This window comes from Delphinus delphis, chromosome 7 (assembly GCF_949987515.2).
Source record: "Delphinus delphis chromosome 7, mDelDel1.2, whole genome shotgun sequence".
In the NCBI taxonomy this organism is placed as follows: Eukaryota; Metazoa; Chordata; class Mammalia; order Artiodactyla; family Delphinidae; genus Delphinus; species Delphinus delphis.
This window is the reverse complement of record NC_082689.1, coordinates 19,679,822-19,703,745: the sequence shown is the minus strand read 5'-3', so window position 1 is coordinate 19,703,745 and position 23,924 is coordinate 19,679,822. Positions and strand designations below refer to the sequence as shown.

Genomic DNA, 23,924 nt, shown 5'->3' with positions numbered 1-23,924 from the left:
CTGCACTCAGCATTACTCTAGGACTTGGGAGAATCACACATGAAGCCAAAAAAAAAGGAAGGAACAATATCTAACATATATAATGCATACTGAATGTGCACAGGTATTATTATCGATGCCTTACCCACGTTAACTCATGCAATCCTTTCAACAACCCAATAAGGTAGGTACTATTATACCTCCGTTTGAGGTGCAGGGGGCACAGAGAAGTTAAACAACTTGTCCAAGGTCACACAGCTGATCAGTGGCCAAGGGTGGGGTGGAGGATGCCAGAAGAACAGGCCAGAAGGGCAGGAAAGTCCGGAGGCGGCTGCAGCCTTCAGGGCACCCTGCCCACCCGACAAGGTCTCAGCCACGGGGACACTGCTATCCCCTAGGCACCTTAAGGGCAGGAGTCCCGCATCCAGCAGTGGCCTCCTGCCTGTCTCCTCCTGCCCCCAGCCCCAAATCCCACTCTGAGGCTTGTGGGTTTCAACCTCATAGGGCCAGGCTCCCAGTGTCTCCTGTCCCTGCTCCTCCTATCACCCATGGGCCCTCAAGCCGGGGTGGGAGCGGGTCAATCCACAGAGCAACGCGCCCTGATCTGCTCCTTTCCTTGGAGCGAGAGCTGGGATGAGGCTGGGAACCTAGATGTGGGATCAGCTGCAAGAGGAGGGCATGCTGCCAGCGACCGCCACGGCCTCCCAGCCACGGGCCAGCCACGGGCCAGCCGCGTCCACCGCCACCGTCTCCACCTGCAATCCACGAGAGTGGGTGTCTAGTCTCCATTCGGGACTGGGACTTGGGGAAGTGAGAGAGGGCGTTACAGACACATTTTGAGGCAAGGGCAGGATGGACAGGTGTCCTCTGAGACAAGAGGGAGAGCTGCTACCCCAGCACCACCCCAAGGCATGGAAAAAATGGGACCTGAGCCCAGGTCCCTTCCCTGTCCCCGCCGAGGACTGAGATCTGAGAGGCAGCTGAGGACCCCCAGTCCGAGGGCCTGATGCCTGGGTGCCCCTCGTGGCCTGCTGCCCCCCAGTGGCCTCCTCCACCCACCACCCACGGCTGTGCATTCCAGGACAGCTGGCCAGCCAGCCCACTAACTTTGTTGTGTGTTTCAGTGTTTCTTGTCTCTTTTTTTTTTTTTTTAAGCAGAGAAATGTTTCCTTAAAAGGTTCTCTCCTTCCCTCCGGCACCCTGGCCCCTGGCCACCCTCTCAGGAGCCTGGAATGTGCCAGGCAGAGCCAGGGCCCCCTGCCACTCTGGCCCGTGCCCTGTGGCCAGCAGTGACCGCTCCCACTGGCCCTGGGGACCCCAGCTAGGAAGCCTCCCTCCGCAGAGGGGGCAGACGCTGGGATGCCAACCATTTGCCTCCCCAGGGCTGGCAGCGTAGGATTTCAGGGCTCAGGCCCAGGAAGTAGGCCTCAGGTAAGCCTCCTCCCCGGGTTTCTCTCCACTACGCATCAGCACCCAGGTCAGCCTTTCCATTCTGAAAACTATAACAGCAATAAAAGTAGCAGCAACATCAAATACTTCCATCGCACTTGCTACAGGGCAGGCCCTGTGCTTTGTACTTGGCGCAAATTAACTCACTCCATTCTCACAACCACCCTGAGCACCTGTTTTATGGATGGGGAGACCAAGGCATAGAGGTTAATCAACTGTCCAGCAGAGAAGGCAGGATGCAAACCCAGCAGTCTGGCTCCAGACAGAGATATGCTCCTGCCCTCTCTGCTGTGTCAACTCTCCTGTAAACACGAATTTCCACAGAGCCATACACAACGAGAGTGGTAACAGGAAGCTTATGGGATGTGCCTATGTGTCTGTTACTGTCCTAAGCCCTTTCCCTGGACTCATTTGATCCTAATAGAAAGTGTATGGGTTGGGACTTCCCTGGTGGTCCAGTGGTTAAGACTCCACACTCCCAATGCAGGGGGCCCGGGTTCGATCCCTGGTCAGGGAACTAGATCCCACATGCCGCAACTAAAAGATCCCGCGTGCGGCAACGAAGGTCCCGTGTGCTGCAACTAAGACTCGGCGCAGCCAAATAAATAAATATATATTTTTAAAATGTATGGGTTATACATTTGGGTTATTATCTCCATTTCACAGAGGAAGAAACGAAGGCACAGAAAGGGTAACAACATGCCCAAGGCCACTGCAGCAGAACAGTGCGGCTCCGCAATTAGAGAGCCAGGGATGCCGGGATGTGAGTGTTAACAGGCCCGATCGAGGCCAATGCCTGGCATTTAGCAGCCCCCCACTACTAATATTTTCTGAATTTCAAAGGTCCCCAGGCACAGTGCCAACAACAGGGCACAGCCTTGGAGACTCCCCCAGGACAGGAGGGTCTAAAGCACCAGTCAGCAGGCAGCCCAAGCAAAGAGCTCTCTGCACAGCCTGGTCCCTGTCCTTCTCCCCACCATCATTCTGTGCCCATCCCCCTCGTCCAGGACCCAAAGCCACACGCAAGGGGTAGGTTCCTCTCAGTCCTTGGGACACACCTGGCTCTGTTCTTCACCAGGGGCTCTGTTTATACTGTTCCCTCTGCCCGGATGTTCTTAGCCCAGCTCTCTGCATAGCTGGGTCCTTCCTCTCCTTCTGGCTTTGGCTTAAATGCCACCACCCCAGAGAGAGGCCCTCTCTGACTCCCTTAAGTTACACACACACACACACACACACACACACACACACACACACACACACACACACACACACACACACAGAGAGAGAGAGAGAGAGAGAGAGAGAGAGAGATTACACAGAGATATTCTCTCTCCTGAACTCCTATGTCTTCCTTCACAGAACTAATTACAATTTGTAATAATAGATGTGTTTATTTTCTTGTCTATAATCTGTTTCCCCCTCTAGAAATCAAATGCCATGAGGGCAGGGAGCATGTCTTGTTCATCACGCTGCTCCCAGCACACAGTAGGTACACACAAAAGATTTGTGGAAAGATGAAAGAAACTCAAGTTCTGAGGAAAGGAAGCACCTGTCACCACCAGTGGTAAAATCACTGCCGTTAGTTAAGCACCTGCTATGAGCAGGGGAGTTAATCCTACCATATGCCTATGTCTCTGAGACCCTCCAACACTGCAGAGTCAGTAATATTGCTCCCATTTTACAGGTGAAGAAATGGAGGCTCGAAGAGGTGATAACACTTATCCAGGGTCAATCAGCTGGCAAGGGGAGAGCTGTAGGTGAAAACCCAACCCGCCTCCCACTGCCCCCATCACCTCACTACCTGACGAGTGGCAGGGCCTGGTCCCCAACTGGGTGACACTCCCATCCTCCAGTCTCAGGATTGGTTACATGAAATCCCAGCCCTCCAGAGAGGCTTCCCACACCCACATCCACCTGGCCCCCAGGACTGGAGGACAGCCTTGGTCTCAGCCTAAACTAGAACCACTTGAGCCTCTGAATCGAGCATTTCATATAATCCTGAGCAGAAAAGGGTTTTCCCCCTATGTCTTGCTAGTCCCTTTTTTTTAATGCACATAAAAATAAAATGCACATAACATAAAATTTACCATTTTAACCATTTCTAAGTGTAACTCAGTGGCACTGTATAACAATACTGTATAATCATCTCCACTATCCATTTCCAGAACATTTTAATTATCCCAAACAGAAACCCGACACCCATTAAACAATAATTCCCCTATCTCCCCTAATAACCTCTAATCGACTTTCTGTCTCTATGAATATGCCTATTCTAGGTATCTCATACAAAAGGAATCATACAATATTTGCCTTTTTGTCTCTGGCTTTTTTCGCTAAATGTTATGAGCTGAATTGTATACTCCAAAATTCTTGTGTTGACGTCCTAACCCCCAATACCTCAGAATACGACTGAATACAACACTTGGGTTGTTTCCAGAGAAGTTCTTGCTGACACCTGCTACACGTCACTGTCCCAACAACTGCAGGCACCCACCTCGAATGACACCAGAAGACACATGGAAAGGAAGGAAACTGGGGTTTTCAGAGCACCCACTCTTGGCCTATAAAGAGGTAACTAAGTTAAAATGAGGCCATTAAGGTGGGCCCTAATCCAATATGACTGGTGTCCTTACAAAAAGAGATCAGGACCCACAGAGAGTCACTAGGGGTACACGCACAAAGGGAGGACCCTGTGAGGACACAAGGAGGAGGTGGCCGTCTACAAGCCAAGGAGAGAGACCTCAGAGGAAACCAAACCTGCCAGCACCTTGATCTTGGACCTCCAGCCTCCAGAATTGTGAGAAAATTAATTTCTGTTGTTTAAAGCACTGAGTGTGTGGTATTTTGTTATGGTAGACCCAGCAAACTAACACGCTTGGCATAATGTTTTCAAGACTCATTCATGTTGTAGCATGTATCAGAGTTGCATTGCATTTTGAGGCTGAATACTATTCCATCATATGAATATACCACATTGTGTTTATCCATCCATCTGTGGATGGACACTTGGGCTGTTTCCAGAGAAGTCCTTGCTGACACCTGCTACACGTCCCTGTCCCAACAACTCCAGGCACCCACCTCGAATGACACCAGAAGATACGTGGAAAGGAAGGAAACTGGGGTTTGCAGAGCACCCACTCTTGGCCACTGAGCTGGCTGCTTTATATACGTTATTTTATTTAATCTTGTTGACAAGTTTTTGAGGTAAATAGGCTCAGAGAATTTAAGCAACTTGCCCAAAGCCGAACAGCTAGAAGTAGTAGTATTGGCAGAAGTATAAACGGTAGTTGCCAAAGTTTTCTGCACACTCACTGTGTGCCTGGCACGGTTCTAAGCCCTTGTGTACATTATCCCTTCACCCTTCACGACCCCCTTGAGGTAGGTTATTAGCATCCTCATCTTACAGGATCTCAGGCAGCCCTTCAACAATCCTGTGAGATCCAAGATGACACATCTAGCAAGTGACAGTGCCAGGACTGATACCCGAATCAGCCTGACTCCAATACCTGCTCTTCCCAGCACGCCACACTGTCCCCATGGCCGGGTGAGGCCCCCACTTGTGAGAGCACAGAGAGAGCTCGGGGGGCCCAGGCAGGCTCCACGGAGGAGGGCGTACCCGAGCCAGTCCTCCAGGATGCCTTGCTTCTGTTTGTCTACTGTGTGTCTCACCGACTCCCCCGCAAGCCCCATGAGGGCAGGAAGCACATGGGTCATTTGCATCGAGAAGGTCTGCGGCTCTGCTCAGAGCCTGGAGCTCACTAGGTCCATGGATAAGGTTTTGAAGGTGGAGATGGGAAAAGGGCTTTTCAGGTGGAAATAACCACACAAACAAGGCATGGAGGTGGGAAGGCTTTCCATGTCAAAAGAATCCCCTTTGGCTGGGACACAGAGTGGGGGAAGGGAAGAGACAGCACCGAGGGGCACGTGTTAGGAGATGAGGGAGGCAGACTGGCCAAAAAGTCTTTCCAGGCTGGACGATGGGCAACTCTGAATGCCCAGCAGAGGAGTTAAGACTTTTAGCTGCCAGCACTGGGGAGCCACTGAAGGTGCCTGAGTAGGAGAGGGACCAGGGGGAGGTGAAGGACGGGGAGCTTAAGGCAAGCAGGAGATGTACAGTAACACTAATAGTAATGGGGGAAGGAGCAAGGGGGGAAGAGCCCCAAAGCCTAGAGACAAGGGGCCATCAGGCACCCTGAAACCTGCAGGTCCTCATCCCCACCTCATTTGAACCGACGCTCCCTCCAACCTCTACTTCTCTCCCCCACCCAAAACATGGGAGGACACCACTCCCCTTCCTGCCCTTCACAGAGCCAGGGATCCTGCCCTCAGCTCTGTCTGCTGCTCGCCCTCTGGGACCCACTTGAGGAACCTGTAACCAGGACGGCAGCCATCCTCTGAGCCCTGGCCACTCAGGAGACACCAGAGGGGTCAAGAATGATGGAGACAATGATCCCAGGGGGATCCAGCCCGCATGCCCCATGACTGAGGACACAGACGACTCCCCGTCTGTGGACAGCCCAGCACCTCAGAGGTCACATTATGAGTCCAGTGGGCTCTATCAAGAAAGACCCAGTCGGCCCCTGCCAGCGAGGCAAGGGCAGGCTGGGTGGCCCAGCCTAGTGGACCAGGGCGTGGCTTGGAAGCCGGGGTGAGCAGTGCACCCCTCCAGGACCTGAGGGTGCTCACGGTCAGGCAGCTACGAAATGCCCTGGCCATGGGGGTGGGGGGCGGGGACTGGGCCAGTACAAGGCCCGGGGTGAAAGGGGCAGAGTCACAGCATGGCTTGAAGACACTGGCCTCCCAGACTGAGCCTCAAGCCCTGGGCAGGGGGGTCCCGGGGAGGAAGGGGCCACTGCCCCGGCTCTATCTCCTCCCCAGGCCTGCGCCCTCCCCTCCAGGCCACCCATCCTCACCAGAGCTTGGTCCCGACCTGCTCGGCTGTTTCCTTCCCTTATATAGAGTTCTGCTCGGGACCGGGAAAGGAACTGCGTCAAGTTCCTGGAGGCAAGAAGGGGCCTGTTCCCAGGGACACCTAGAGCTGAGGGGCGGGGAGCCATGCCCCAGCCCAGAGTCCCCCCCGGGGCCAGGGAGCCAGCCAGGGGCAAGGAGGGGGCCTGGCCCTTTCCCCAAAGCCAGCAGTCTCTGACTCAGAACCCAAGCAGACAAGACACAGGGATGACCCAGACAGCCGACGCTGGTCACTGCCCCCAGAGCCCCAGTCCCACCCCCTCCCCCAAATCCTCCTCTGCCAGGCTCCTCTTGGACCACTGACCCAATCAACCCGCCCCCACAGCTCCAGCAGCTCTCCGGTAGCCCAACCCTCCGTCTTATCTCGGGAGCCTTTCCTCAGGCCCCACTCACTGGCCGCCCCAGCTTCTGCCAGCCTCCAGGCCCTGTAACACACTCAAGATGAGGCTCTCCAGAGAGAGAAGTTTCTAGCCACACCCACACACAGCAGCCCTGACCTGCACAGCCCAACGCCATCCAAGGGGAAGGCCGGGTGTGCCTGACCCTCTTGAGCCCACTGGACTGTGATATTTCAGAGCAGATATTTCCCAAGAAGGTTCCGGCAGCAGCAAAGCAGGTGGGGCAGGCCTAGCAGCAGGCCCTGCCCTCTGCAGCCGGTCCCCTTCAGAGCTTACCCGAAGGATGGCATAAGATAGCACCCAGATCGCTGGATGCCTAGCTGGTGGCAGGACATCTTTTCTGAAGATCTGCCCGCCCTGGAACCCAAGCTGGGGCCCCAAGGGCCCAGCTCAGGGGCCACACTGGCCCACACCCAAAGTCAGTGACCCTGGGAGGGCTGAGGTTCCACGCCAGGCCAGACTTCTCATGAGCAGAAAATTAGAGAAGATGAGTCTAGCAAACAGGTACCAAGTGCCTCCTAGGCGCCAGGCCCTGGGAGCACAAGAGGGGAGCCAGGGGTCGGCAGTGACAAGCGTGGGGCATGCGGGGCCACAGGCACAGCTGGGCCCAGGGCTTGACACTGGTCAGCATCCTGCACTCACAGCCCTGTCCCCACTCTGCCTCCTCCTGGGCTCCCTCGTGGCTACTGACAACCACCCAACTTCCGGGCCACCCAAGGTTGTTCAGCCCGAACCTGAGGGTTGGCTGCACTCCTCCTACACCACCCCCCAACCAAGCCTGGTCAACTCCTCCCCCCAAATATCTCTCCAAGCCACCCCCTCACCCCTAGTCTCTTTCATCGTGGAGATTCTTACAACGGCCTCCTGGCACAGGCCTCCCTGCCCTCAGTCCAGTCCTCTAAGCCACTCTCCGCTTGGCAGCCAGAGAACTATTTCTACAAGGCATCGCCGTTAATGCCACTCCTCTGCCTGAAGTCCTTCCATGGCTCCCGGCTCCATGGGATAAAGTCCAGATGCCCTAATATGGTCCTCACGGCCCTTCGAGACCTGGCTGTGTCTCTCTTTCCAGTCCCATTCCTCACCTCTCTGCCTCGAAGCCTGTGCTCCAGGCAGAGAACGCCACTGTCAAGTCTGTTTGGTTTTTTTCCATATGGTACACTGTGAGGGAGGGGTTACCAGCCCATTTTACAGATGGGGAAACGAGGTGCTGAGAGGTAATGTGCTTAGCCTGAGGTCATACAACCAGTAGGTAATGGAACCAGAGTTCCAACCTGGCAGCACCCCAAGCCTCAGCTCCGCCCAGGACCATAGCACCTTGCCCAGTCGGGGGTCAAAGGTAGAGATTCATGGGGGGCATAGCCTCTGAGGTGGGTGGGCCGGGGAGATGTCTGGGCCAGGGGTGGGGGTGGGGGGTGGCAGAAGAAGAGACCAAAGTGAAAAGAGGCTCTGAGCTGGGGTCAGGAGCAGAGGAGTGAGGTTACCGAGAGCAGTACAAGGGGATATAAGAAGACTGAGGAGAAATCAGCCACCACTGAGGGACCCAGCCTGGAGGACTCAGAGGAAGCAGGGCCTCTGTTATATAAGTGGAGGCACTGAACAGGGAGTTGGAAATGCAGACTTCAAGGTTACCTTCTAAGATCTAAAGAGCAGGGAAAACCCCAGCCCTTCCTCCCCGCCTGGAGAAGGGCCATTCGTTCTAAAGCAGGTGGGTTGGATGACACGGCCTCCAGCAGAGAAAACATCGTTTCTAGGAAGCTCCTAGAAGAATCTGGTGAAGGAAAGGGCTGCGGTCTGTAGTCAAGGTTCTAGTGGAACTGGGGACAGAGGGGAGGTGATGGGCACAGAAGCAAGACCGGGCATTCCTTCAACAACAGTGACTGAGGGCCCTTTGGTGCCACTTTCCCAGCTATGGAGACAGAGAGGAGTAAGAATGGCCTGGTCCAGGAGGGGAACCTGTGGCCCAGTGGAGGAGACAGGCATGTAAACAGAGAATTATAAAGAGCTCAGTAACTGCTATAACGGAGGTATGAAGAGGGCTATGACTTCACTGGGATTCAAGTCCATCTGTTTTTCCAGAAATTACACCCAGAGGGAGACTGCCCCATCCTCTCACTCCCCATGAGGGTTTCTGACCTTAGATGAAAACTTTAAGGGAAAAAAGCCTTTGACCCTAAGCTGTGCTAAAACAGTAAGGCAGGAAGGATGCATGGGAAACAAATTTAAGAGCAAGGGGGAAACCCAAGAAGCCAGAGGGTTCTGGGACTGCCAAGGAGCACACCAGGGGCCCTGGTGGAGGAGGCTGGGGCAGGGGGGTGGAGGAGAAGACGGGCTGAGCGAGGTCCCAGACTGAGAATTCCAGGGCTAGGGGCCACCCTCAAACTCACACAGACATCAGAGGTTCCTCTTGCTTTCTTAAACCTGGCCACAGTCAGCTCTCAGGGCAGGGCAATGGCCTGCAGCTCTCTCTCCCTTCCACATCTGCAAGAGGCCTTGCAAACCACAGGTGTTCACGGCTCTGTTTCCTAATCTCAAAGATACCATTGATTGTCTGGGGCACCATCAACTGGACAAGAACTTTTGAGGAGGAAATGCTACCCGAAATGTATTGTACACTTCAACCGTAAGATGCATCCCAAGTTCAGAAATATTAAAATGGGGGGGGGGCGGGAAGAAGACACCTTGGATTTGAAGAAATTCCCTAAAGTTTTTTTGGTTCTTCAGCTCCCTATGCTGCCTGCATCACTGCCCTATGCCGATGCTATCAGGAAGGCCTTCCTGATGCCTACCTACCTCCTTTTTTAAAGATTTAAGGCTTGCCAAAAGAAAAGCAAACAGGAGAAAACTTCTGTATTCTCAAAGTCCATGTGTGCTCTTGAGTTCCCTAGACCCCTAAAGGTCATTTTGTCTCATCACCGGACTCCAAACCGCTCTGAACCTAACCCAAACATGGTAACTGGGAGCGGGTTCAATTCTGATAGATCATAACACCTTCTGCTTGTGGACCCTCATTTCCAAATTCCTGAACACACTGAGGGATCATGAGTTTCCAACCAAAAGACAAGAGATAGGATTAGAAAAGCCCTGGACTAGGTTAGGCCTGGGCTCAAATACCCATTTGCCATAGACCGGCTATTGAGACCTTATTGAACCTCCCCGAGTCTCAGTTTCCTCATCTGTAAACTGGGGATAATGAGACCTACTTTGCAGAGTGGTTGGGAGGACAAAATAAAGTTGACTGAGATGACATGAGTAAAAATGTCTGGAACACAGCACATGCTTGGGAAACGTCAGCTCCCTTCTATCTGAGCCGGATGCAGTTCTTGCACCTCTCCATGCCTCAGCGCCTTCATTTACAGGGTCTCAAACTGTACGGGGCATACTGTGTGCATTTGATGTGTCTCAACTCATGCAATCCTCACTTGAACGCTGTGAGGTAGGTTCTATTCATATGCCCACTTTACAGAGGAAAAAACTGAGGAACAATAACAGAATGAGAGGAAGGTCCTGTCTGCCTTAAGTCAGAGCTCGGAGCAGTATAATACAATGCAAAAGATTCCCATCAAAGCAATTCACCTTCTTTTCTTTGGAGCTTTCGACTCTTAGGTGGCCTAAGCTTCAATTATCTGAAAATTCACTCATGTAGAAAACTCCTGGGCCACAGATGGCAGCGACAGGAGGAGTTACTGTGACTGTTCCGCACGATTAGCGCCTGTCAAGGGCTGGTGTTCTGGAACCCCATCTGTTCTGATGGACTGCACCAGGAGCCCCAGGAGCAGGAGGTCCCCAGGGCAGGGCAGGCCAAGCCCAGCTCCATGGAGCTCCTTTAAATCCATCTGTAGCTGAGTCGCAGGAAGCCCCCTCTCGCTCCCAATTAGCCAGCCGCAGAGACTTGAAGCCAGGCCAGCACTGAAGGCCAGCGGAGGCCTGGCTGTCACCGGCATTGTTCAGCTCCATCTGACGCATATCCACCCCTCTGCAACGTTTCCTTGTTCCCCGGGAGGCCCTCCAAGATGCACACATCCGAAACCAGGTCTGGAGGGAAGAGGGGGTGGAGGGAGAGGCAACAGAAGACCTGGCTTTATCTGGCTGGGAAAACAGGCAGATTTTAACTGGACAGGAGAGAGAGCTCACATCAGATAGAGGCCCAGTGACCCAGAGACACGGCACACACACAGCTCAGACGCCCCGAGGCACACACAGAGCGTGTGCGCGCGCACACACACACCACAGGACCACTGCCAGGTGCAGATGCAAAGTCACTCCCTGGCGCTCCCTCCCCGCCCCGCCCCAAGCAGAGCCGCACAGACGGGAACACAGCAGCACGGCCAGCACACCTACTAGCAGGGGCAGTCTGCATGGCCCTGAGCTCAGCTGATTTCAGAATGCCAGAGGGGGAAATGACCCATGTGGGCAGACAGTGGAGAGGGGAGAGCATGAACCAGCAGAGGTGGGGGATGTGAGGTGCCCACAGGAGCCTGACCACCCACTGCAGCCGGACAAGTGACAAATTCCCCTGGGACTCGCCCGGGCCACCTGAGCCTTGCCCATCCTTCTGCTAGAGCAGGTGAGGGGGTAAGGCACACAGACGGAAGCTGGGTAGGAGGTGGCAGAAACAGGATGGCATGTGCACAAACGATGGGGCAGATCTAATTGGAGGATAAGCATCCTGAAAATGATGGGATAAAGGCACAGAAGCAGGAATTTTAGAGGTGGAGGTGGTGAGAAGCAAAACAGAGTTTAGGGTTTGTGGGACAACCATTTTATTTGAATACCTACCGTGTACTGTGTACTTCAGACATAGTACCACATTTAACCCGTTCAACAATATGCACAACAGGCAATACTCCCTTTTCCCAGATGAGGCCACTGAAACTCAACAAGAAAAGTAAGTTGCCCAAGACCACTCGGTTATGAGCAGTTGAGCTGGGACTCAAACCCAGGACAGTCAGAATACAAAATCTATACTCCTTCAGGCAATCCAAGTCACTAGGGTGCTTAGAGGACAAAACAGGGCAGCTATGGGGCTGAGGGGGGGTGGAGGTACAGATGGCGGGAGGGGCTGGGGCTGGACTCCCAACTCCTAAGGAGGGCAGTGGCAGCAAAGCTCAGGCTGCCGCCATGACTCAGTGGCTTGGCCTCCAGGGAGCATTTCCGGAGCCCCAGACAGCTCTGTACAGTCTAAGAGCCACCTGCCCGGCAGAGACACTGAGCCATTACTCACAACTGTTACTCACTCCTCTCTGCACGTCCACTGCTCAGCACATCACTTACTCCCACTCCGTCCCCTAAGCGTGGCCAAGGGGGAGCTGGCAGATCTGCCCAGTTCCCTCCCTCACTTCAGCAGCTCAAATCCTGCCAGCACATCCCCACCTGAGTCACTGGGACAGAGACCCAGAAACTCTGGCCCATTCAACTCTGACAGCTGTTGCCCTCCGCTCTGTTCTAAGAAATGGAGCTGGAGGAGAGGTCACCGAGCAAAGAATCTTCCAGTCCCAGGGCTGGAAGGGACCTCCTCAGCGTCTCAGCAGGCTTCCCAGTAGATGCGTAAAGACGCTCCAGGGCCCCCACGTCCATGGTGGACAACTCTTCCAAGAGCCCCAAGAGCAAGAGCCTCTCTGTTCAGAAAGATCCATGGACTTGCAGAACTCCATCACTGATTAGAACGCAAGAACTCTCCTAACTCCACCTTCTCATCTCACAAACGAGGAAACTGAAGCCCAGAGAGGGGAAGTGCTTTTCCCAACGTCACTCAGTGCCAAAGGGGGACTAGAAACAGGCCACCCGACCCCCCTGCCACCAGTCCCTCCAGCTAATCCCCTCCCCCTGCCCCAAGTCAGGGAAGAGCACTGAGGTCTACCCTCACTCTCCCGTGCTGCAAAGCAGCTCTCATTCCACAACACGGGCGGTGGCAGAGCTGAAGGCGAGCTGAAGGGGGAAGAAAGGAGTTGCAGCCAGATGATGGTTAGTATAGAGTAATCACTTTCTAACACTGAAGGGGCATCAGAAACAGTCTGCCCAGGAAGCAGGGAGATGGACCACAGGCCTTCTGAAGCTAAAAGGCCAGGCCCTCTGGCAAGAGATGATGGAAGGAATTCCTGGGGTCCCAGCTGGGGACTAGGGAGAGTCCTGGCCTCCTCTCTGCTCACCTCTCCTCCCCCACCCCTCGCCCTGGCTCGCCCCTGTCTCCCAGGGCTCCAGCCTGGAATCCAGGCCTGGCTGCTGCCTCCGCTCCCACGCTCAGCTCGGCTCAGCTGGCCACAGCAGAGGCAGCACCATGTGTGGTGTCCGAGGAGGCAGCTCATGAGGCCCCGAGGACTCTTCAAAGCCCCCCCCTATCGCTAGCGCTCTCCCAGCCCGCTCTGCGCAGCCGCTCTCATCCCTGCCAAGAAGCCCCTGCCCGGCTCTCTCCCTCTGCATCCACAAGGATAATAACCATAGCAGTAATAATAACCAAAGGTCATGCGGTATGTCCAGAAGACACGGCTCTTTCTGGTTCCCACATTTTACAGCGGAATAAACTCAAGCACCGGCAGGTTAGGTAAGTTGCCGGCAGTCACACAGCCTGCGAGAGGTGGGGTCAGGATTCAAACCCAGACAGCGTGGCTGCAGAGTCTGTGATCGTGACCCCCCGTGCCACACTGCCCTTGTGATGGGACCTCACTCCGGGAAGTTAAAGCTCCTGAAATCTCCGCTCCCTCATCCATGCGGTTGCTGAGCACCTGGCCTCTGCAACACTCAACATTCCTCTTGGCTACGGACGGGCAGCCCCTGTCCAGGCACTAACCAGACCACTTACAGTCAGGCTCGGCACCCCCCGCCTCCGCACTGACCAGGGGACACCCTTGTGCATGCATTCATTCAACAAATAGTAAGCACCTACTGGGTGCCGGGCAGGTGCTGAAGGACAGCCCCCCGAAGGAGTCCCTTGATTCCTTAGAAATGGGAGCTGCCCGCGGTCTACCCTCACTCCCGCCTGCTGCAGTCATCCATCCCTTCATGTGTGAAGCCTTGCCGAGGGGGGCTCTCTTCTGTCCTGAAAGATCTTCCAGGAAGGAGATCTCAGTGCATCTCCAACCTCCTGATCCAGGAGAGGAGGACAGCACGGGGTAAGGAAGCCCAGAGGCACGAAGGGACTCAGGAGAGGGTTCCCCAGCCCAGGGACTCCAGGAGATTGGACTTGTGGCCTGTCCCCGGTCTCCCTGGCTCAGGACAGCCTTCACAGCTACCCAAATCACCTTCCTAAATAAAACCCTCTTTGTGTTTCTTCTACGTGAAGGCCCTCTGCTGTTTCCCTCTCCCAGAAAATCCCCCGCAGCCGGACCCCAAGCAACACCTCCAGGCTCCCACAAAGCCAGCCTTTCCCATACAAACCACTTTCTGTGGGCTTGGCCTGTGGCAGACACTGAGCTTCACAAGTAGGCACTTGACAAGTACAATCTCATTTCATCCCACCAGAACTCTGTAAGATTGCATATTAACCCCATTTTACAGATGCAGACACTGAGGCTCAGCCCAAGGTCATACAGCTAGTAAGCAGCAGAGGTGGGAGGGACACCTAAGCCTGGCCGACTCTGACACAGGCCTGGAGCCATTATTTTATCCATCATTACATGCGTGCCACTGCGCCTTTGTGCGTGCCTTCCCCTGTGCCTGAAGAAGCCTTTGTCCCTGCTCCTTCCTGCCGAACTCCTTCTCAACCTTCAAAACCCATCTCAAATGGCACCTCTTCTCCAAAGTCTTCTCCATTCCACCAGCTCGTGTGCACTCCTTCCTGCTTGATGCCCCCACTGCATGTTGCAGAAACCCTCTGTCTACTCCCCTTTGTTTCCTACTAGACCATGTCTCCTTGGCCTTCCCAGCCCCACATATACCCCTGGCACCTTGCGTGGTAGAGGGTAGATGCCCAAAAAGGCTTTTAAGTGTGCCCAGCTGCACTCAGCCACTGCCACACGGCCCTGACAGTGGGTGTCCGGGCACGGCCCCAGCCCAAGGAGCTGACCCCCAATCCCAAGCAGGCATCTAGTGCCCCCTAGTCACAGCCAACACCCCAGCCCATGTCACCCTGGGTGGGGGCAACTCCCCGTGCTTCCCCCTTCCTGGCCTGGTGGCCCCTCTCTGCTCTACCAGCTCGTCGTTTCTGGGAGTCTCAGCTGGTGATTAGGGCCCTAATCAGCAGGACTTCCTGCCAGTGATTGCCAGAGGTGGGGGGGCGGGGTGGGGAGGGAAGCAAGGTCAGTGCAAGGTGAAGTTCACAGCCTGGGACCGGGGGAGGCCCCGGCAGGGAAATGGACTCGCAGATTCTTCCAGCCCAGCGTCTCTCCAGCCCTCCATCCTACAGGTGAGGACAGCAGGCCCAGCAAGGGAAGGGATTGGTCCAGAGTCCAGGGACAGAGCAGGAGCCCTGCTCTCCCACTGCCCTAGGCCACAGGGACCCCAGGGCAGAAACCCTCCCTTATGCATCCCCTGAAGCCCTCTGTCTGCCCCTGGGCAACGCCCCCTTAGCAACAAGCCCCATGCTGAACCCACAGGCTGCTCCGCATAAAGGGTTGTCAGAGACCAGTTGACTACTCAGGTCTGGTCAAGGTCAAGGGTCAAAGGTAAGCCCCTCCTCTAGATGGGCAATGGCCTAGCAATGGGGCAGAGGTGAGCAGGGGCTGAGGAAGGGAAGCGAGATAGGGTCGGGCTGAGCTCAGGAACCCTTTGCAGCTGTCATCACCATCAGCCCAAGACCATTCTTTCTCCAAAAAAAAAAAGCTTAATGCCTTTTACAGTTGCAATTGGGCGGACCAGGGGTCCGGAAATGGAGCTCACACCCCCAACCCGGAGCAACCTCAGCCTTCCTGGGTGGGAACCAGGGCTAGGTGGAGGGTGTAGCTTGGCAGGCCTTGAGGGCTGACCCCTACTAACGAGGAACATCAGGGGCACCAGAAAGCAGAGGCCTCAGATGGTGAGGGAGTGTGGCCAAGAGCCTGCCCCTGCCACCACGGGGTCAAAGCTCCCAACTCTGAGGCATGCAGGAAAGGCTGGGCATGGTTCTCCCCCACCTCCTACCAATAAGGGACTAAACTAAAGTTGCAGCAAGAGGGATGCAGGTTAGGACTTCCCTGGTGGCGCAGTGGTTAAGAATCCACCTGCCAATGCAGGGCACACGGGTTCGAGCCCTGGTCCGGGAAGATCCCACATGCCGCGGAGCAACGAAGCCCGTGCGCCACAACTACTGAGCCTGCGCTCTGCAGCCAACGAGCCACAACTACTGAGCCTACGAACTACAGCTACTGAAGCCCACGCGCCTAGAGCCTGTGCTCCTCAACAACAGAAACCACCACAATGAGAAGCCCGTGCACCGCAGCGAAGAGTAGCCCCCGCTCGCCGCAACTAGAGAAAGCCCGCACGCAACAACGAAGACCCAACACAGCCAAAAGTTAAAAGAAATTTAAAAGAGGGATGCAGGTTAGACTTCAGAGAGACCTAGAGGGTATAAGACACAGCAACTTGCAGCATTATTGGGGGAATCTCACTTTCAAATATAGTTGCTACCCCTATGGGTATAGTCCATGGTCAAGAGTAGCTTGCCCAGAGGTCAAGAGTGGCCTGCCTGGAGGCCAGGCCACATCTTTGCTGGGCCTGGCAGTCTCTGATTCAGTGACTCTCATCAAGGAATGGATGGGATCCAAGAAGGGGAGCCTGGGCTGGTTTATAATAATGCATCTTGTCTACTGTGATGGCAGCTTTCTCAGAGTTCTCCATAAACACAGCTCCCTTCCCTGGGCAGAGAAGGCCTCGAGAGGTCCCCTTATCTCCCCACCAGCCCCCAGTCACAGAGAGAGACAGAGTTGGAGGGGGGGAGGACGTCTTTTCTCTGGGCTCTGATGCTAGGACCCTTTGGGGGAAAATGATGCCAACATCTCCTCCACTCTCTGGTCCCATAAGCCTCCCTATCTTAGGGGTGGAACAACCACAGCAAAAGAGAAAAGGGCCAACCCAGAGTTGGGCTCCTGGAAGGACACCACCACCACCCCCACCACCACCACCAGTAATAATTATAATAATAGCAATAATAATAATTGCTAACATTTATTGAGCACTTACTATGTGCCAGGCACTGTTCAAAGTGTTTTCAGTGAACTAACTCATCTGATCCCCACAACCACACTATGAGGCAGAAATTATTATTAAAACTGTCAAGGGCATTATGCTAGGTGAAATAAGTCAGACAGGGAAAGACAAATACTGTATATCACTTATATGTGGAATCTAAAAAAATACAACAAACTAGTGAATATAACAAAAAAAGCAGACTCACAGAGAGAGAGAACAAACTAGTGGTTACCAGTGGCAGGGCAGGGGTGGGGGGATATAAGCGTAGGGGAGTGGAAGGTACAAACTATTGGTTGTACAAACTGTTAGGCTACAAGGATGTACTGTACAACACAGGGAATCTAGTCAATATTTTGTAATAACTGTACATGGAACGTAACCTTTAAAAATTGCATTAAAGGATAAAATTTTTTTAAAAATTTTTAAACTGTCTAAAACTCTCTCCCGTCTGCCCCTCCTTAGTCAGTTGACTCGCGCTAAGCAGCACTGTGCCAGGCACAGCAAGGATCACCAGGGAGGCAAGTGGCACAGGCATGCCCTCAAGGGGCTTGTAATCCATCTTGAAGACAGGTGAGCACCTAGGAAGCTTGCAAGGGCTAGGAAAACTGAGGGGTCCCATATTCTCTGCTGGAGAAGGCCTAGGAAGGCTCCTGGGGGCCCTGACCTAGGCCTGGGACCCTCGCCCCATAATGGCAGAAAGACAGGATTCCACTCGGGCCCTCCTGTAGCCCCTCATGCCCCATCAGCTCCCCAGGACACAGCCCTTCTGGGCCAGTCCCTCTCTGCTTCCTGGAACACCCAGGCCTGAGCTACAGGATTGCAGCCCTAAAAAGGCAGGGATTAGAGAGCCCAGACGAACCCTGGAGGACGGACTAGGACTGGCAGCGCCAGGGACGGCCTTGGGCCCACCTACCACTCCCCACCCCAAAGACACCGACCACCCTCCCTGAGGAAACCGAGGTGTGGACAAGTAGGAAGATGGCCAAGGTCACCAAGCTGGCTAGAGGCAGTCCAGGGACCCAGCTGCACCTTCTGCGGCCCCACCCCCCACCATGGGAAAGCGTTTCAGGTGATTGGCGAGAAGGAAGGAGGGGAGGGCTGCATGTGACCATGCATAATAGAGGGGGCACCCGAGGGGGGGGTGGCGGGGCCCACAGGACTGGCAGCCCTGCCCCCCGCCACCACCCTCGTTCCAGCTTGCTGGTGCCCACACCTCTGCACGCCTAATAGCTTTGGAAGCCAAGACCGGGGCCATGGGCGGACGGTGCTGGGGACAAAAGTCCCTCCAGCCTCCCCAGATCCCTCCCTCCCTCCCGCAGCACCAACCCATTTCTGATTCGCTTTTTTTCAGAGTCGAGTAACTGGGAGAGCTTTCCTCTGCCCCCCTTCGATACATATCCCTCAACTGGGCCTCGGTTTCCCTTTCTGGGGTGAAAGAGACTCAAGGCCCCAGAAATAAGCCAAGAAGCTGGAGTAGCTGCACCTGAAACCCTTTGCCGGCCACCCCAGCTCCGACCCTGACTTCTCCAGGGTCAAGGGCACACTCAGCATCTCACCTTCCTGCCCCTCCCACTGGGTCCCCGTCAGACCAGAGGAAGAAGCATCCTAACTGAGCAGCTTCATCTGGTCCCAAGGTACTGAAGTTAGACATCAGAAGGGACTTCATCCTCAGCTGAGACCAGGACCCTACTCCTTCGCTCTCTCCACTAAGGAGAAAAGGGCTCCCAGGGCATCCAGAGAGGAGGGGCTGCAGAGAGAGGCAGGCTGGGACATCCAGTGTGGGTCCAGAGCCCACCCCAGAAGCCCACCTTGACGCTCCATCAAGGGAAACTCAAGTCTCCCAGGGTTTGATGCTCAGAAACCTTGAACCCCACCCCTACCCTGCCTCTCCTCTCTGCCCTCAAGCCCCCCCACCCCAACCTTGGAAAACAGGTCTGGAGAGGCCAGTGGCGGGGAGCAGGTGGCCGGCTCCTCCCACACTCCAGAGAGGCACTAGAACTACGCCCTTGGCTGGCACCCCCAGCAGTTAGTTACACAAACCACCTCTAGCTGCCCCGACTACCCTGTATTATTTTACAAATTCGGAAACCAAGTCTCAGAGAAGTGCAGCCCCTGTGTTTTTCCCATCTCAGATCTTGGCTCCGCTGCCTACCATTTCCAGGCAGGCTGGGGAGGCCCCTTTTGGGGGGCAAACTGGACAGGGGCTCAAGCTGCCCACCTTCAGTGCACACCCCCCTCCTTGCCTACTGCCCCCAGTTAGCACCTCAGGGCGGGATGTGGGCTCTAACTGCAGGGGAGCAGGGCTCCCCTCCATCCTACACCGTGCCCTGGGCCCACAGGTCTGCTCCAGCCCTTGTGGGGTTAACCAGCCAGGCAAGGCAAGCAGTGGGACAAGAGGAATCGGAAGAAACTCAAAATCCTGGCAGGAAGCAGACCTGGTGGGGCAGTGAGCTATGGGTGTGAGGGCAGAGCGTCAGGCTCTCTGTTCCCGGAACATTGGCAGGGCACAAAAGGACCCTGAGAGGTCCTGCCTGTGCCCACACCCCAGGCCAGAGGCCACTGCCTTCCTGCTCCCTGATCCGGGTGTCAGAGAATTCCCCGACTCTAAGAATCCCAGGACCTCAGCATCCCAAGAGACCTTCAAGGTCATCCCTTCTAACCACATCCCAACTCAGGAATCCTTCCAAGCTGCTGTCTGGTTCTGTCTGAACTCCCCGCCCCCAGACGGGAAGCTCACCACCTTACAAGGCAGCCGTTTCTCCTGCTGACCCGCCAGGCTTGTTAGGAAGCCCTTCGTTACACCGAGCTGAGCTTCCTTCACCAAACTAAAATCCATTCGGCCCCTTTGCCTCCTACTCTTACTTCAGTAGAAACAGGGCACTGAGAGTTCCCAAGCTCCAAAGCTTCAGCCACGGTCCATCAGCAATGAGAAGATGGTCACCAAAGGGTAACCTCCTCTCTGAACTCCTCTGCACCCCACCCCGGCCCCCCTCCAACCTGGCCACCAGCTCCCTGTGTTTACAGTTCTGGACACCGCAGCCCCCATGGGAGATTCTGAACTGGGGCTTTGAGGGAAGTGAAGGATGAAGCATGGGATGAGGGATCAGGAAGGAGAGCCAGAAGGGTTCAAGGCCAAGGATTTGGAAGCAGAGGTTCCCAGGTTGCCTCCTCCGCCACCCAAGAATTCTCAGCTCAAAGTTCTGGCTCCCAGTCCTATTAGACCGGCTGAGAGACCCTCCTAGGCCCTGGCCCACTGTCTCCACTCCCTGCCCTCTGCGGGCAGCAGAGTCAAGGCCAACCCCACGCTGCGACCCCAGCACTGATCCCATTGAGAGCTGTCCCAGCCAGCTCCCCACTCCAGAGCCAGGTCCAGGTCCTCCCTCCTACTCTCCTAGGCCAGAGGGGTCAGGGCAGAGGGTGCCTTAGCCTTAGCAAGCTTTGAGGTCCCGGGGGAGAGCGAGGGTGGGGGAGACTGGAGTAGCCGCCAGCTGGCAGGGGTGGGAGCAACTTAAGGCCAAGTCTGAGCCACAGTGGTCCCCACCCGACCCAGGCAGCGGCAGGAAGGGGCCCAGCAGAGACTCGAGGAAAAAGGGTACTCCCCCCACACCCTCCCAAACCCCTGGCTGGCTCTACCACATGGAAGGAACGCTGGGGCTCCCAGAAGAGAAGCCCCTGTCCCCAAAGGCTCTAGAACCCTCGCCTCCAGCTGCCCCTCTAAGCCTCACTCCACGACCGCCTGTTCTGCCCTCCCCAAGCCAGCTCCTCCCCTCCCCAGCACCCATCCCGTCCCCTAACCCCATCCCACCTCCCTGCAGGGAGCCCAGCTCGGGAGCACAGCGGGCTTCTCGGTCACCACCCTCCCAGTTTCCTCTTCTAAGACAGTGCCCAACCTAAAAACATCTGGAGAGGCAGTCCTGGCCCTGGTCCTGAACTGAGGGTAGGGGACAGACACTGAGGTTAGCTCTGTATGGGGGCTTGGGCTTGGCAAGGGGTGGCAGGCATGACCGAGGGTCAGGGCAGGAGAGAGCGGTGGGGAGAGAGGAAGGAGCGGGGGGTGAAAGGCAGCTGCGTGTGTCTGTTCATTAACCACCTGGATTAGCTATTTCTACCCAGAGGGGTGAGAAGGGAGTCGGAGCTGCTGGCTGGGGGAGGGCGGCAGGGGGCACTCATGCCAGGCTGTGCCCATGGGCAAGGGAGCACGGACCCACGCTGAGGAGGGTGAAGTGGGAAACCTTCTTGAGCCTGCCAGACCCTCATTCGCAGACGTGGCTGCCCCTGGGAGATGAGGCGTGGAAGCAAGAAGAGCCCCAAGGAGGAAGAAGGTGCCCAGTAACAGCTCCCGCCCATGGCAGGGCAAGAAATGGAGAGGAAAAACTGCCCACGCCTGTGTCGTGGTCCTCGCCCCCAGGCAGCCCTGCGACAGCAGGCAGGCAAGGGAAGGGACCCTGGAGACTAAATGCCCCAACCTCCCCACTGCCTTGGTCAGTGTGTCCCTCCCCACTCGTCCCTGCTGGCCTCGGTCTCAAGCAGCCACTGACACCAGCAACTTCCCCAGCAAACAAAACTCCTTGTGACTGGTCTCCCTCCAAGCAGGGACAACTGCACCCCAGACATCCCTGCCAGAACCAGACACTGACGGCGGCAGGGGGCTGACATGTTGGCCTGGGGGGCTACCTAGCCCAGAGGCACGTGAGCAGGCAGACTGACCTCCCCCCTCCTCTAATTCATGCCCCACTGGTGGTCCTGACAGCACCAGTGCCGGCAGCCCGCCACACACACACACACACACACACACACACACACACACGCACACACACGCACACCCCACACTCACCTTTCCGGCAGAGGAGCCACTGGGTGGGATGGGTGTCTGGGCTCACAGGACGGGGGGCGGCGGTGAGCAGTGATGGGGCAGCAGCTGTGGCTGGCAAGAAGCTGGTTGCCGAGAGGAGGGCGTGAGTGAGCCTTGTGTCCAGGCAGGGAGCTGGCGCAGGGGGCAGAGCTGGTCCCAGGGCCCCTACTGGGAACTGAGCAAGGGCGCAGCTCGCCAGGCTCCCTCCCCTGGCAGTGGAGGCGGGCGGGCTGTCAGCGCACCGCCTCCTCCTTCCCCCTTCCCGGAGCCGGCCAGCAGTCTGCCCGCCGCCTCCTTTAACCCCTGAAGCACTCGGCCAGGGCATTCACGTCCAGCTCCCGGCTCGGCCAGCTGGGCGGCAGGGCCCGTATGCCTGCGGCAAGGCATGCCAAGAAGGGTGCCCCCCCTTCGGCCACCAGCCCAGCAGCCTCCCAGGGGACCTGAAGCGAGGGACAGAGGGCTTTCGGGGCAGAGGGGGCAGGATGCCAAGAGGTCCAGGACCCCAGACACAGCAACAGAGAAATGGCCCAAGGACTACTGGGTGGAGAAGGATGGTTGGTGAGACAATAATAATAATAGCAACTCCCAACTTTTGTAAACCGCTCTGCTTTATGCTGTTTCCAACTCATTTTGTGACTGGAGACCTAAAATCTCATTTCTGAACCTGTTTTTTTTTGTTGCTTTTTTTTTTCTGTCAAATGTGGGATAACAATCCTGGCTTTTTTCTCTGGGCTGAGTTAGGACATTTGTGACTGTATATTCAAAAATGATTTGAACTGAACTCGCATTAATGAAATGCATGCTTCAATTCTCTTTGAAATACATCCAAAAATAAAAATAAGACGGATTGATGGAGGGAGAGATAGAAATGTGATAAAGCCAATGTAGCAACGTGTTTATTACAGAATCAGGGAGATTACCATATTATCCTTTCAACTTTTCGATATGCAAAAAAATTTTTACAATTAAAAATATTGGGGGAAATGTGATTTGAAGTTTGGGGTACCATACAAATGATAAAAGAAGCAGATAGGGTTATTCTGAGGAGAAGGAAAAAGTCATTTGCTGCATACCTATTTGTACGTCTGGCACTTAAAGAATATTCTCTCTCGCTCACTTAATCTTCGAATCTCCCTTGTTATTTTAGCTGAAGAAAGTGACCCTGGAGCGGTTAGCTGACTTGTCCAAGACCACACAGGATGGTGTAGAGCAGGAGCTCGGATCCGACGGGCTGGCTCCAGAGACAAGCTCCCCACCACTCAGCCCTCCAGAGATTCAAAGGTCCTTCTCTTGGCCACCTGGGCCACCCTCCTGTGAGGTCCTGGGTCAGTGGCCTGCATCTCTGAGCCTCCTCAGTTTCCCCTGCTGGCCAATGAGTTTGGATCCAAAGGTCTTCAGAGATCTTTTCTGGTTCTAATGCTCACTGATTTTATGAATCCAGCCAAACCCTTACCCAGGCTTCAATTTTCCAAAGAGTAAAGTGATAGGGGAGCCCCGGGAGGAACAAACAGCCTCAGGAAAGATTTGGTGGCATCTGGGGCCAGCGTCACAGAGATGGTCAGCACGTGAGAGGGCTGCTCCCCAACCCCCCCCCCGAATCCGTGACAGTGAAGCCTAGGAGGACGGAGACGGGGAGAGAGGCACCTCCTCAGGACCTTACGTGGGGAGGGCAGAGACGGAGGCCTCATTGCATCCACCCCCTGCCTCCAGAGCAAGATGACCTCATCCCCTCCCAGATGGGAAGAGTCGGTGGGCAGTGATGGGGCAGCAGCTGTGGCTGGCCTCCCAGAGTCCCAAATTCCAGCATCTCAGAACCTACCAACCTTGACAGCGTCCTCAATCTGTAAGTATGTGGGAACTGACCAGAGATGGGAAAGACCTGGTCCCACAGAACGTGCCTTTGAGATTGTGTAGGAAAACCTGGCCCAGGCCTCCTGGGGCCCCTGCCCAGCCCTCACTGCCCCAACTCTGAGACAAAGTTGTCTCCAAATAGCCCTATCCTGCCTAACCCTCACGCCCCCTGCAGACCAGGGGCTGCTCAGGGGCTTGGGTCAGCCCTGGTCAGGGGAGGGAAGTGACAGTAGTCCATGTCAGCCATCTAGGCTCTTCTAGAGGTAGATAGGGGGGTCTGCTATAAAAGTGGAACCCTCGGGGCTTCCCTGACGGTCCAGTGGTTAAGA

The 23,924-nt window shown here is 55.4% G+C and overlaps 1 protein-coding gene across 2 annotated transcripts in view; it reads right to left on the bottom strand.

Moving 5' to 3' along the window:
* TNS1 (tensin 1) overlaps positions 1 to 23,924 on the bottom strand; it is a 190,978-nt gene that overhangs the window by 117,022 nt on the left and 50,032 nt on the right. The window contains exon 1 of one of the 2 annotated variants that reach the window (XM_060016139.1): positions 21,727 to 21,907. The exons of the other annotated variant lie outside the window; for it this stretch is intronic. The gene's annotated coding sequence lies outside the window, so the exon portion shown is untranslated. Of the gene's footprint in view, positions 1 to 21,726; positions 21,908 to 23,924 lie in introns of those variants that run through there. 2 annotated transcript variants of the gene reach the window in all.